The 11,927-nt window shown below is 31.5% G+C and overlaps 1 long non-coding RNA gene across 1 annotated transcript; it reads right to left on the minus strand.

Annotated features, from left to right (window-relative positions):
• Positions 1-9,979: 9,979 nt before the first annotated feature.
• LOC145109800 (uncharacterized) lies at positions 9,980-11,151 on the minus strand. Its single transcript, XR_013709220.1, has 2 exons — positions 11,087-11,151; positions 9,980-10,465 (listed from the first exon to the last, which is right to left on the minus strand). It is a non-coding gene; the product is annotated as an uncharacterized LOC145109800 (long non-coding RNA).
• Positions 11,152-11,927: the final 776 nt, after the last annotated feature.

Genomic DNA, 11,927 nt, shown 5'->3' on the forward strand with positions numbered 1-11,927 from the left:
CAATTGTTGCCAAGTTTTTTGTTTTTATGATAAGCTTGGCCCAACTTCATTTTCTTTAACAAATTTGGTACAAAGCTTTTTCATAAATTTTCACCAACTTTTTGTACAACTAAATTTCTTTTAATTTATTTTTTATATCTATTAAAAGTAGTTTTTCTAAAAAAAATTACATATTTGATAAAAAAAAATTAATAATTGTTTTATTTTCAATTTTATAAAACATTGTTTAAATTTGTTTCCAACTTTTTTATAACTTTTTTTGGTTTTGTTTTTAAATTAATTTTTCTTTTTAAATTAGTTTTTATTTTTAAATTTGACTACATTTTTAACATTTATTTTTCTGAATTTACATCATTGTTTTCTACATGGTCCTTTTATTTATTTATATTTTTTTAAATCGACACCCCACTTCTCTCCAAAAAATTTGCATGATTTTCCACAACAACACACGGAAGTGGTCAGCCAGCTAGTTTCCGCATATTCAACCAGCTAGTTTTACTACAATAAGCGAGAATGAAACTACCATGCAAGAAAATGAAAACTTGGACAATAGTTATAACATATTGTACAACATAGGTATAATTTTTGTAATTTTGTCAATATAATATAAAAGTATTCTGACTTAAAACATATACCTATATTTGTTTTTTCAAAACAAGAAACAAAAATATATCAAAGCCTCACACAAAAATCAAAATTATAATGACTTCAAACTGAGAATGCGAGATGATGGTTTTCGCTAAAAATTATAATGACTTCAAACTAGTGATGTGAGGTTGGGGTGCTCCACGTCAGTAGAAGACACGTGATTGACATGTGAGTACCAACTGGAAGTAGGACCCACAATGGGAATATGTGATCTTATCATTTGATTAAAGGAGAGGTGGAGGGGTAGATTAGTAATTTGCTGGAAGGTGGGGCCGACTTTATCCGAAGAGCCGCATTTATCGGCGGTAGGTTCTGGAAAGAAGGAGACACACAGAAAGGAGGCGTGTGTGAAATGAATATGATATGTGTTGCGGATTGGGCTTCATCCATATCCATTTCTACAATATGGACCCCACACACATTACATAAAATAAAGACATAAAATCAGAATATTATCTCTTATTGAAAATAACAGTTAAATACCAGAATTCTTTTTATCTTGATTCCCAAAATAATTAGATAAAATTTAACTTTGACTAATTCGTAATTAAGATTAATATAAAAAGTACGATATATATATTTTTATTTTTATGATTTAGTCATTATATTTATGTTCACCAATAAAAACTATCATGATATTTGTTATATGTAGATAACTTTAACCTTTATAACATGCTATAACAGGTTAAAATAAGTATACATAATTTTTTTTTGTCATAAATTAATAACTTTATTGGAATATTTGTTGTCAATATTTTCATTAATATCATTAAGCTTTGACAACCATTTTACCTGTTATAGCACTTATATGTGGTCAACGTGTAATAAATTGTCAAACTTCGACTTGATTTACCGCTATTGTCGAATTTGAAATATATATATACATATATATATATATATATATATATATATATATATATATATAAAGTAAATCTCACCAAATATCTTGCAGCAGCTACTCACATACTTATTCATAAAGCCCAATCGAGCTCAATAAAACTTTTGAGACTTTCTTATAATAAGGTACACGTTATGAGTTCAAAGTTCAAACGTCTATATCTCAAATCATGATATCAACCCATGGTGGTTTTTGTTTGACCATTTTTGAGGTGGTCATTGAATTGTGTCATAGTCCAAGTAAAGTGGGATTTTGGGGAATCTTGTAAATAAAAGCAGCATAATCAATAAAAATGATTGTATATGATTAAAAAAAAAAAAAAAAAAAAAAAAACCATATATGTAATTTGACCATATACAGTTAAATATGTTATGGTTAAGTGTAAAGAACATACCATGTTAGACAAGTAATTGAATGCATATTACCATCGTTCAAACCATGTTAGCATTATACACAAACGTGTTAGCAAAAAATAGTAGACAAAATTGCAAAAATGGTCCATGTGGTATGCATTTTTTGGGGGTTTTGGTCCAAACGACGAGTTTTTTGGGTTGGTGTTCCTTTTGACTATGTTTGTTTGTGATTTTGGTCCCTCGGAAAACTGAAAAAGACTAAAATGCCCTTTCTGATATATTTTTATATTTTTTCTATTTAATTTAAAGGAAAAAGAAATAAATAACTAATTTGGGCCCACATCTCTCTCTCCTCTCTCTCTCTATCTCTCTCTCTCTCTCTCTGAAAGTCAGTGAATAAAAAAAGAAACTGCAAAATTTCTTTTCCCTCCAGATCAAATAGTGATATACACTAAAATGAATTTAAAAAAAATCTTCCTAAACCCATTCACCACCTTCACCTTCACCTCCATGTTTAGAGTTAGTGGTTATAAAAGAAACCTGCATTCTCATCATTAACATCACCACTACATCATCACCCCTGCACCACCATTACCCCTGTCATAGACCCACCACCGGTGACCTTTGACCACCGTGAACCACCCTCAATCACCCACCCTTCACGTTATTTTTCTTCTTCTTCTGTTCCTTTCCTTCTTACACTGTCAAGCACAACCACCACCAAGAAAGGGTGGTGATGTTGTTGTAGTTGTGTCATCGAGAACCACCAGGAGCCGGCACCAGCCTCCACCATTTGTTTTTCCCTTGGGCTGCCAATGCAAACCACCACCACCCACTACAATTGTTGCTGTCGGAAACACCTTCCCCGGCCTCCCTCTCATCCCCAACTCATAGTTTCCGTAGAGCAGGAGCAAGAACAAAACGACAGGAGGTCGCCGGAGCTCCATTACCCGCCTGCAATGCTAGCCCACTCTACCGTCACCACCCGCTCCCAACTTGGTCGCTGCCACTGTGAGGACTCAAACCATCGCCAACCACTGATTTCGATCACCCACCAACTCCTCCTTCCTCCCTTGTGTCATTCCCGTCAAGTGTAAGTCGAAAACGAAGCATCGAAATCCGTCGGAGTAGCCTTCGCCACTACGTCGCCGCTGCTGTGGAACACCGCCTCCGATAGCTGCTACTTCCGCCGACCATCTCCGACCGGCCCGTTGAGTGTAAGTCGAAAACGAAGCAGCAAAAGGGGTCAGTATTTTAAGAGATGAGTATAAAGGTAGAGAGAGAGAGAGGGCCCACTTTTATATTTATTAATAATAACAATTTTAAAAAGTAAAGGAAAAATGAAAACTAAATTCATTAAGGGTATAATGGTCATTTTAGTTTGGACAGGGACCAAAACTGCAAGCAAACTAGCTCAAAATGACCACCAACCCAAAAAACTCGTGGTTTGGACCAAAACCCCAAAAAAATGCATACCACAGGGACCATTTTTGCAATTTTGTCAAAATAGGAAACGTTGTTTTTGGATGTTTGCACCTAAGGGTGAGCATTTGGACCGGTGGACCGGACCGGACCGGACCGGTGAACCGGGCCGGACCGAACCGGACCGTTTTTTTGGACCCCCGGGCCGGTTCTCGGTTCTAGGAATCCATCAAAACCGGTCCGGTTTTTTTCCTGGTCCGGTCCGGTTTTTACTGGGTTTAGAACCGGTTGGTCCCGATTTAAAAAAAAAATTGTAAACTTTAAACAACCATAACTCATTCGTTTTATGTCGGATTGACACGTGGTTTTTTCCAACGTTTAATTTACAGTTTGTAGAAGAATTTAGACTATAATTTTGTTGATTTTGCTATTATATTCAATGAGTTACAGTCTTTCAAAGTTGAGCTATCAAAGCTGAAAAATTCCAGCTTTTCAGCAACGTTTTTAAAATTTTGTAATCTGTGAAAATTTTTAAACAACCATAACTCATTCGTTTTAAATCGGATTGACACATGGTTTTTTCCAACGTTTAATTTACAGTTTGTAGATGAATTTAGACTATAATTTTGTTGATTTTGGTATTATATTCAATGAGTTACAGTCTTTCAAAGTTGAGCTATCAAAGCTGAAAAATTTCAGCTTTTCAGCAAGATTTTTAAAATTTTGTAATCTGTGAAATTTTTTAAACAACCACAACTCATTCGTTTTAAGTCGGATTGACCTGCGGCTTTTTCCAACATTTAGTTTACAGTTTATAGATGAATTTTGACTATAATTTTGTTGATTTTGGTATTATATTCAGTGAGTTACAATCCTTCAAAGTTGAGCTATTAAAGTTGAAATATTTCAACTTTTTAACTATTATTTTAGACTATAATTCTGAATTTTATGTATCTTTGACAGATAAATCATATGAAAGAGATCTTGGTGAACTTGATTTATATGTTAGTTGCTTTTATTTGGAAAATTAATTTTGTAAGTTATAATATTATAACATCAAGGTAGATTAGTTATGCATGAAACGAAAACGTAATCATTTTTACAAGTTGTATCGTATCAAACCCAATAACGTATACGTTTTAACGAGTTTTATCAAACCCAAAAATTTATTTTAACGACTTGTACTCTATGCAATTAAAGTTGTACCGGTCCAAACGGGTCCAAGAACCGGAAAACCCGGACCTGGACCCGGACCCGGACACGGACACGGACACGACTCATCCGGTCCGGTCCACGGTCCACAATATTCTCCATAACCGGTCCGGTCCAAGAGCCGGTCCGGTCCGGTTCGGTCAAATGCTCACCCCTATTTGCACCAATCGGTCCAAGAACCATTACAGAATAAATAAATTACTACTTATGTAAAAAAAAATAAAGAAATATGATCATACTTAAACATAACATATCATTTATGAATGTCAAATATTTTACTGTTAGGGTAAATATATAGAGATCACATATATGTTCATATTTATATATACAATTGTATAAAATTATCCCATGTTATTTGAACCAAATACTGATGTTTGGAATCGATAAAAGGTACGACCTATCATAATCAAAATATGGTGAACAGTTTACGCCTTAAAATGAATATGAGCACATATGAATATGAGCACATATGAATATGCAAATTTTAGTCTTTTAGATGCTAGCTTGCATCGTTTACATTGAAATAGTTGTATTCGTTATGATAAAAGTAATACGGGTTTTATTACAATTTAAATCCAAGATTTTAAATCAACGTCCTATATTATTTTTTTACTTTAGATGTTAAAATGTTATCATCGTTATAGTTATTGCATTTTTTTATTAAATTATTAGGATAAGTTCCATTAACAAAAGATATTTATCTACTCTAATAAATAAAAGTTTTTTTTTTGTCATATTACACTCTCATTCAATTTGTCAAATGTCATTTTATGGTTATTTTAAATTAATTTTTTTTTCCACATGTCATTTGATTAGTTTTTCTATTTTAATAAATTCTGCATAATATTTTAATATAATAACTACAATAAATATAGTAATAAATGAATATCAATTTCATTAATGGACTTTCTTCTTATTTCAAAATTCTCAAATTAAAGTTCATTAGTTTATTTTGTTTATTTATTTAAATACAAAAGATAAAAAAAATCAATGTTAATATTTCATTATTTTTTTTATTTTTTTTTATAAATCCAAAGTTCTTATATATATATATATATATATATATATATATATATATATATATATATATATATATATTAATTAATTAATTAACTCATGTAATACATGAGTCTTATAAACTGTTAAATTAGATATATGTCATTCTAAAACTATTAAATTTACATATATATATCCAAATTTATATTTGGTAAAAAATTAAACTAATATAGTATTATAAAATATATCTAAAATTCAAAATTTAATATGATCTTACTAAAATATTCTTTCTAAATAAAAAAATTAAATTTAAATAATTTTAATTATGATTAGATTAATTAAGGACGTGATATCCTCTAATCGCAGAAATCATTGTGCAGAGTCGACTTCTTCATCATACATGTTCTTCATCGTAGTAACTAATCAAGTTTGTCTTTTATAACTTACACATGACTCTTTTTCCTCATTTGATTAATTTCGATTCTATATTTGATATGTCTTTGCATTTTATTAACTGTGATTTTGCATTTGTTTAATTTTTCTTCTCATCATCTTATAATCGCATAAGGGTATCTGTGTTTGTATATAATTAATTTTAATGGATGATGAGATTAATACACCGACATAGGAGATAAGTGTTCACTCTTCGATAATTGAATAAGTTCTTACAAGCAAGATGAATGATACTTTATGTTTCCCTTCAATTCCATTAATTATTTTTGTTTTCATTGTAGTTGTCAGACAAGTAATATCGAAATACAAGTTTAAACTAAAATATTGAGGCTTTTTTCGGTTAACCAGGAACTCATGTATGCAAGTATACTGTTTCGGCAATAGAAAATCTCTATATATAGACACATGGTCATACAACTTGAATAAACTAATTCAAGAGGTGAAAAAACATTATCCATCACAAAGCGATCTTGTTTTGCAATAGTCTTTGTTCACACGAATTAAAAAGAGCAAAGTTTTATTGAACTTGACTATGATGAGAACTTCATGTTGATGCTTAGCATGTATAAGGAGGAGAAAGAAGTACAAATTTATGCAACGACTGAAAAATTTAGTGAAAATATGTTTAATCCATTTAATTGTCAAGATAAAGTTACTGATGAATATGATGATGAAAATGAGTCAGACTCAACTTGTTCAGGTGAAGAAAGTTATCATATTCATCATAGTTCTGATAATGAATATGACCTTCTAAACTATGATTGTGAAACTTATGAACGTAGCAAAAGTAGTCTAATTATGAAAATAAATTCTAAATTTCCAAATCTGAATGCTTTTAGACGGGATTTGAACCACTATGCACTAACAAATGAATTTCAGTATGTCATTGAGAAAAGTAATTTAACACGACTTACAGCATGTTGTGAAGATAAAAAGTGTGAGTGGAGAATTCATGATTCTCTTACGCAAGATGATGTTGCTTTGGAAGTAAGTATCCAATTTAAGAAATATTACATTTATTGGCATTCTTATTTTGTTAACATAGTTATATGTTTTTATATAACTTTTTAGGTAAAGAAATTTTTAGAAACACAATCTTGTACTCAAAGCAACAAGGTTGGTAACAAACATACGACTCAAGGATGGATTGTTGATGTTGTAACCGACAAGTTGAAATCTGATGGTGATGTCTCTCCTATCGGCCTAAAAATGTGGCTTATGCAAAGCTACAATGTTGACATTCCATATATGAGAGTCTTTAGAGGAAAAGAACAAGCTTATATAGATATGTATGGAAAGTGGGATGACTCTTACACAAATATATATGGTTTCAAACAGGAACTTGAAAAGAGAAATCCATGAAGTGTTGTGGAGATTGATATGCATACACAGGGTGACAAGAAACATTTCTTACTGTTTTTTATATCATTAAATGCATGTTCTAATATTAGTTTTCTTATGTTATTTTATCATGTAAAACTTGGGTGACTTTCAAGTTTTTATAAACAGTGATAATTGAGCATAAGTGAACTATAAGGGAAAACGTTGGGAGGTAATATTAGATGAGAAAAATTATAGTTGTCGAGTTTGGCAAGTTAAAGGCCTTCTGTGTTTGCATGAAACTGCTTTTATTGCTTTCATGAGGGACCCTAATTGGGACAAATATGTTGATATATACTTCACAGTTGATAATTTTAATGAAGCATATGCATTAGAAACTTCTCTGATGCCCAGAAAAGATCAATGGGTGCATATAAAGACGATCGAGAATATATATCCACCCATTATAAAATGGCTTGCTGGACGAACCAAAAAGAAAAGAATTATACTACTTGATGAGCCCAAGAAAAGACATAGATGTCCACGTTGTGGTATGTATGGGCACCATGAAAGGACTTGCAAAAATCTTGCACTTCAAGGTTTTAGTGATGCATCCACTAGCAAGAAGAAAGAACACAAAAGATCATGAATTTTTGTTAAGAGTTTGATTTAGTTTTAGGAATTTAATGCTTTAAGTTGGATTGTTTAATACTTTAATTTTTTTTGTTTGGAAAGATCTGTCATGGGAGAGAATCATTAAAATTTTGATTAATTATTTACATTTATTTTGGGACCATTCGGTAATGTTTTCGTCTATGTAGGGACCATTTCTATAATGTTTTTTTTTCATATGGACCAATTATGTATTCATTTTCTGCCACATGGACCAACTGTGTAACTGTTTTTCTGTAAAAGGACCAATCTGTATTGTTTTACTGCACAAAGACCATTCTGTAATGTTTTTCTAAAGGGAAAATGACATATACGCCCTATAAACTTTTTAGGGTTAACTCTTTTAGTCACTTAACTTTTTAAGTGCCTTTATGAGGGAACAAACTCGTGGTCTACCTGTCTTTTTATTCCTCTTGACTTGCTATAACCGGTTTGAGTGCCACATACCCAAAACTTGGGCCCCTCCCTTATTCTTCCTGCTGAGCAACACCACTACAAACAGTGAGATGCTTCTACCCTCAAACACCAGATCGGCCATGACGATGGCCAAATCGAAGTTGAAGGCCACCAGAAATCGACCTCCCCACCTCCTTCTGTCGGTCTTTGCAGCCTTCCCATCACCGATCTGCCTCTTTCCCCTTCGTATTCCTGCTGTTCGGACCGAAAGGCAACAATCTAGAGGTCACCAGAAATCGGTTTCTGTCCCACCCTCCACCTTACCGGTCGACTTCAAAGACAAACACCCCCTCTGAAGCCGATGATCCGCCTTGGCCCTTTTCCTTTCACGTTTTCTGCTAGACAAATGAGACAAACGAGAGCATGGTCTAATTTCCTTGAGATTTGATTTTGCGATGAATAGGGTTTGATGGAGTGAGGGCTAGTCAAAAGCACCGCCATCAAAAAAGCCTCCTTGAACTCTCCAAATTAAAGAACTCAAACAGATCACAGTTGGTGATGTGGCAAGTTTGGTCAACAAATTGGAAAAATTCAAAGTCAACTTAGGGGAAGTGGTCAACAAATGCCAATGTGGCAAAGGGGTAACCGGGTGACCCCTTCACTTTGGCCAAAAGGACTTAATCGACCCGACAAAAAGGACTTGGTTCCCTCATAAAGTCATATAAATAGTTTAGGGACTAAAAGAGTAAACCCTAGAAACTTCATAGGACGTATGTGTCATTTTCCCTTTTCTAAAACATGGACCATTTTGTAATGTTTTTCTGCATATAAACCATCACTGTAAAGTTTTTTTTTGCCATAAGGACCAATTATGTAATGTTTTTGTGCATAGGGACTATTTTTGTCAAGTTTCTTTTGCCATAGGGACCATTACTATAAATTTGTTTTGCCATGGGGACTAGTTTTGTAATATTTTTTTATGCATATGAGACCATTTATGTCTAGTTTTTTTGCCATAGGGACCATTACTGTATAGTTGTTTTGCCAAAGGGACCAATTCTGTAATGTTTTTGTGCATGTAGACCATTTTGTCAAGTTTTTTTGCCATATGGACCATCTCTGTAATGTTAGTATGCTATAGGGACCAATTATGTAATGTTTTTGTATAGAGGGACCATTTCTATCAAGTTTATTTTTCCATAGGGACCATTATTGTAAATGTCACATGGACCAATTATGTAATGTTTTTGTGCATAAAGACCATTTATGTCAAGTTTTTTTTCTAGAGGGACTATCTTTGTAATATTTTTGTGCCATAAGGAGCAATTCTTTAACTTTGTTCTTGCAACAAGGACCATTAGTACGTTTCTATTTCTTATATAAAAAAATGTAAGTACGTTATTATTTTTATAAATACTCGCCTTAAATAAATGACACTGGTTGACAATAGATGAATGTATAAAAAGAATGTAAAAAGAGTGCAAATATATGTTGCGAAAATAGAAGTGTTGACTCGCTAATAATCTAGTTTTTTCAATTAGATTAGAGATCAAGAATGTAGATCTACAAGAGGTTATTCATCTAAAACCATTATTTAAGAATAAAAAAATGGATAAGTTCAATATCTCATTTCTATTTTGCACATTCCAACTGAATTTGATCTGAATTTGTTTCCATGGCTTCACTGTACTGTTTATAACACGATAAGACAAAAAAAATGTACATCTACATACAACTACACAAACCAAACCTAATATCTCTAAGTTGTATGTTATGAAACCAACATAAGCATCATGCCCAAAAACAAAAGATTTGACCGGAGGGAGTGGCCCTATGATTATAGCTAGAAGATAATCTATTATTTGAGGCTGAAAAATGTTATGACTTGGAGTCTTTTATGTATACTATCCATCTCAAAACTTCCAAATTTTGGTGACTTCAAGACACGACTGCCACCATCTTCTCAATCATACTCTTGTCCATTTTTTAGCTACAAATTTGAATTCAAAATTTCACCCCCTTTACATTTCATGTGAGTTGGACCTTCCCATGAGACATCATCAACTTCATTTTCGTTTCCCATGTCTCTTCTTCTCTGGAGAACACATATTGTTATGTTGGCTCTATAATGTTTCTTTTAGACATTTTGTAAAACATCTAATGTGCAAAAATAAATAAACATGAATACATAGAATCAAGTAAGCATGATAATACCCAGGTAAAGATGCAATAGTATAATTCATGGCACCAATCAATACCATCAATTCATTTATAGTTCTAAAACACATAAATGAAAGAAATTTATCAAAAAAATATTAAAAATGTGAAGAAACTACCTAAAACCTAGTTAGGAGGGACACAATAGAATCGATGGCAGAATTTATGTTTAATCTCTAATAATTATATTAATTTTCATATAAAATGAAATCGATTATCAACCGTCTAAATAATGAAAATTAACCACTTAAAATCGATGCCCCTCACTGCCATATAAAGATTATAGAAGAAAGCCAATCCAAGAGGTTGAAATCCATAAAAGCAGCGACTGAATTGTGGTCGAAGGTTTGAAGGAGAAGGAGTGGTGGATACTGGATAAAGGTAAATGAGATCATGAAATTATGGAAATGGGAGATTTGTAACTAATGAAAATTGGTAGAGAACTTCTTTGTTTGTTAAATATTTTGTGTAATAGCCGACTGTTATTAACCCCACAAACCTGAGTAGTCGATTTTTTGCAGATTGATATTTTCCCTCAGGAAGAAACATTGCAGGCAATATCATCATTTTCTAATCAGATTTATTCATAATTAAAATGGTTTCTTTTATTTAGAAGGGGTATTTTAGTAACATCATATATATATATATATATATATATATATATATATATAATGTTATATTATTTTAATTTTAATTAAAAAATAATTTTGGATATATACGTAAATATCATAGTTTTATAATGACATATATATAACTTAAAATTTTATAAGGATATTAACGTAATATTTAAAGTTTAAAAGGAGTATAACGAAATAGTAGTTAAAAACATCTAAACAGATAAAAATGTTGCTTAATATTATGGATTTGAAGTTTGAAATGAATTAATAATTGATATTGTTGCCAAATATAATAGAAAAATAGTTTATATGTTTTCTAATATTCGGGAAATAATTTACATGGAAATAATATATATATATATATATATATATATATATATATATATATATATAATGTGAATGGTAATGTAATACGAGATATGATTATGTATAGATTATTTAATATAAAACTTATAAAAAACTATAAAAACTCTATGGTGAAGTTGTTTTATTATGACTCATTTTGCAGTGTCTCAATTTTCACAATAATTTTTTTTATTTTTAAATAAGATAAATACTCGTTTTCATAAAATCATTATCAAGATAAAGCCACTTGTTCATTAAATCATAATCCAAAATCCAAGATTAGAGTATAAATAAAAATCATTGCGGAAGTTTCAAAACATAAAAGTTTTTGATGTGTGAAGTTGTAAAATCATTATTTAATATAAAACTTATAAAAAA

Source organism: Lactuca virosa, chromosome 4 (genome assembly GCF_052849685.1).
Source record: "Lactuca virosa cultivar CGN04683 chromosome 4, Lactuca_virosa_CGN04683_v6, whole genome shotgun sequence".
NCBI classification, from domain to species: domain Eukaryota; kingdom Viridiplantae; phylum Streptophyta; class Magnoliopsida; order Asterales; family Asteraceae; genus Lactuca; species Lactuca virosa.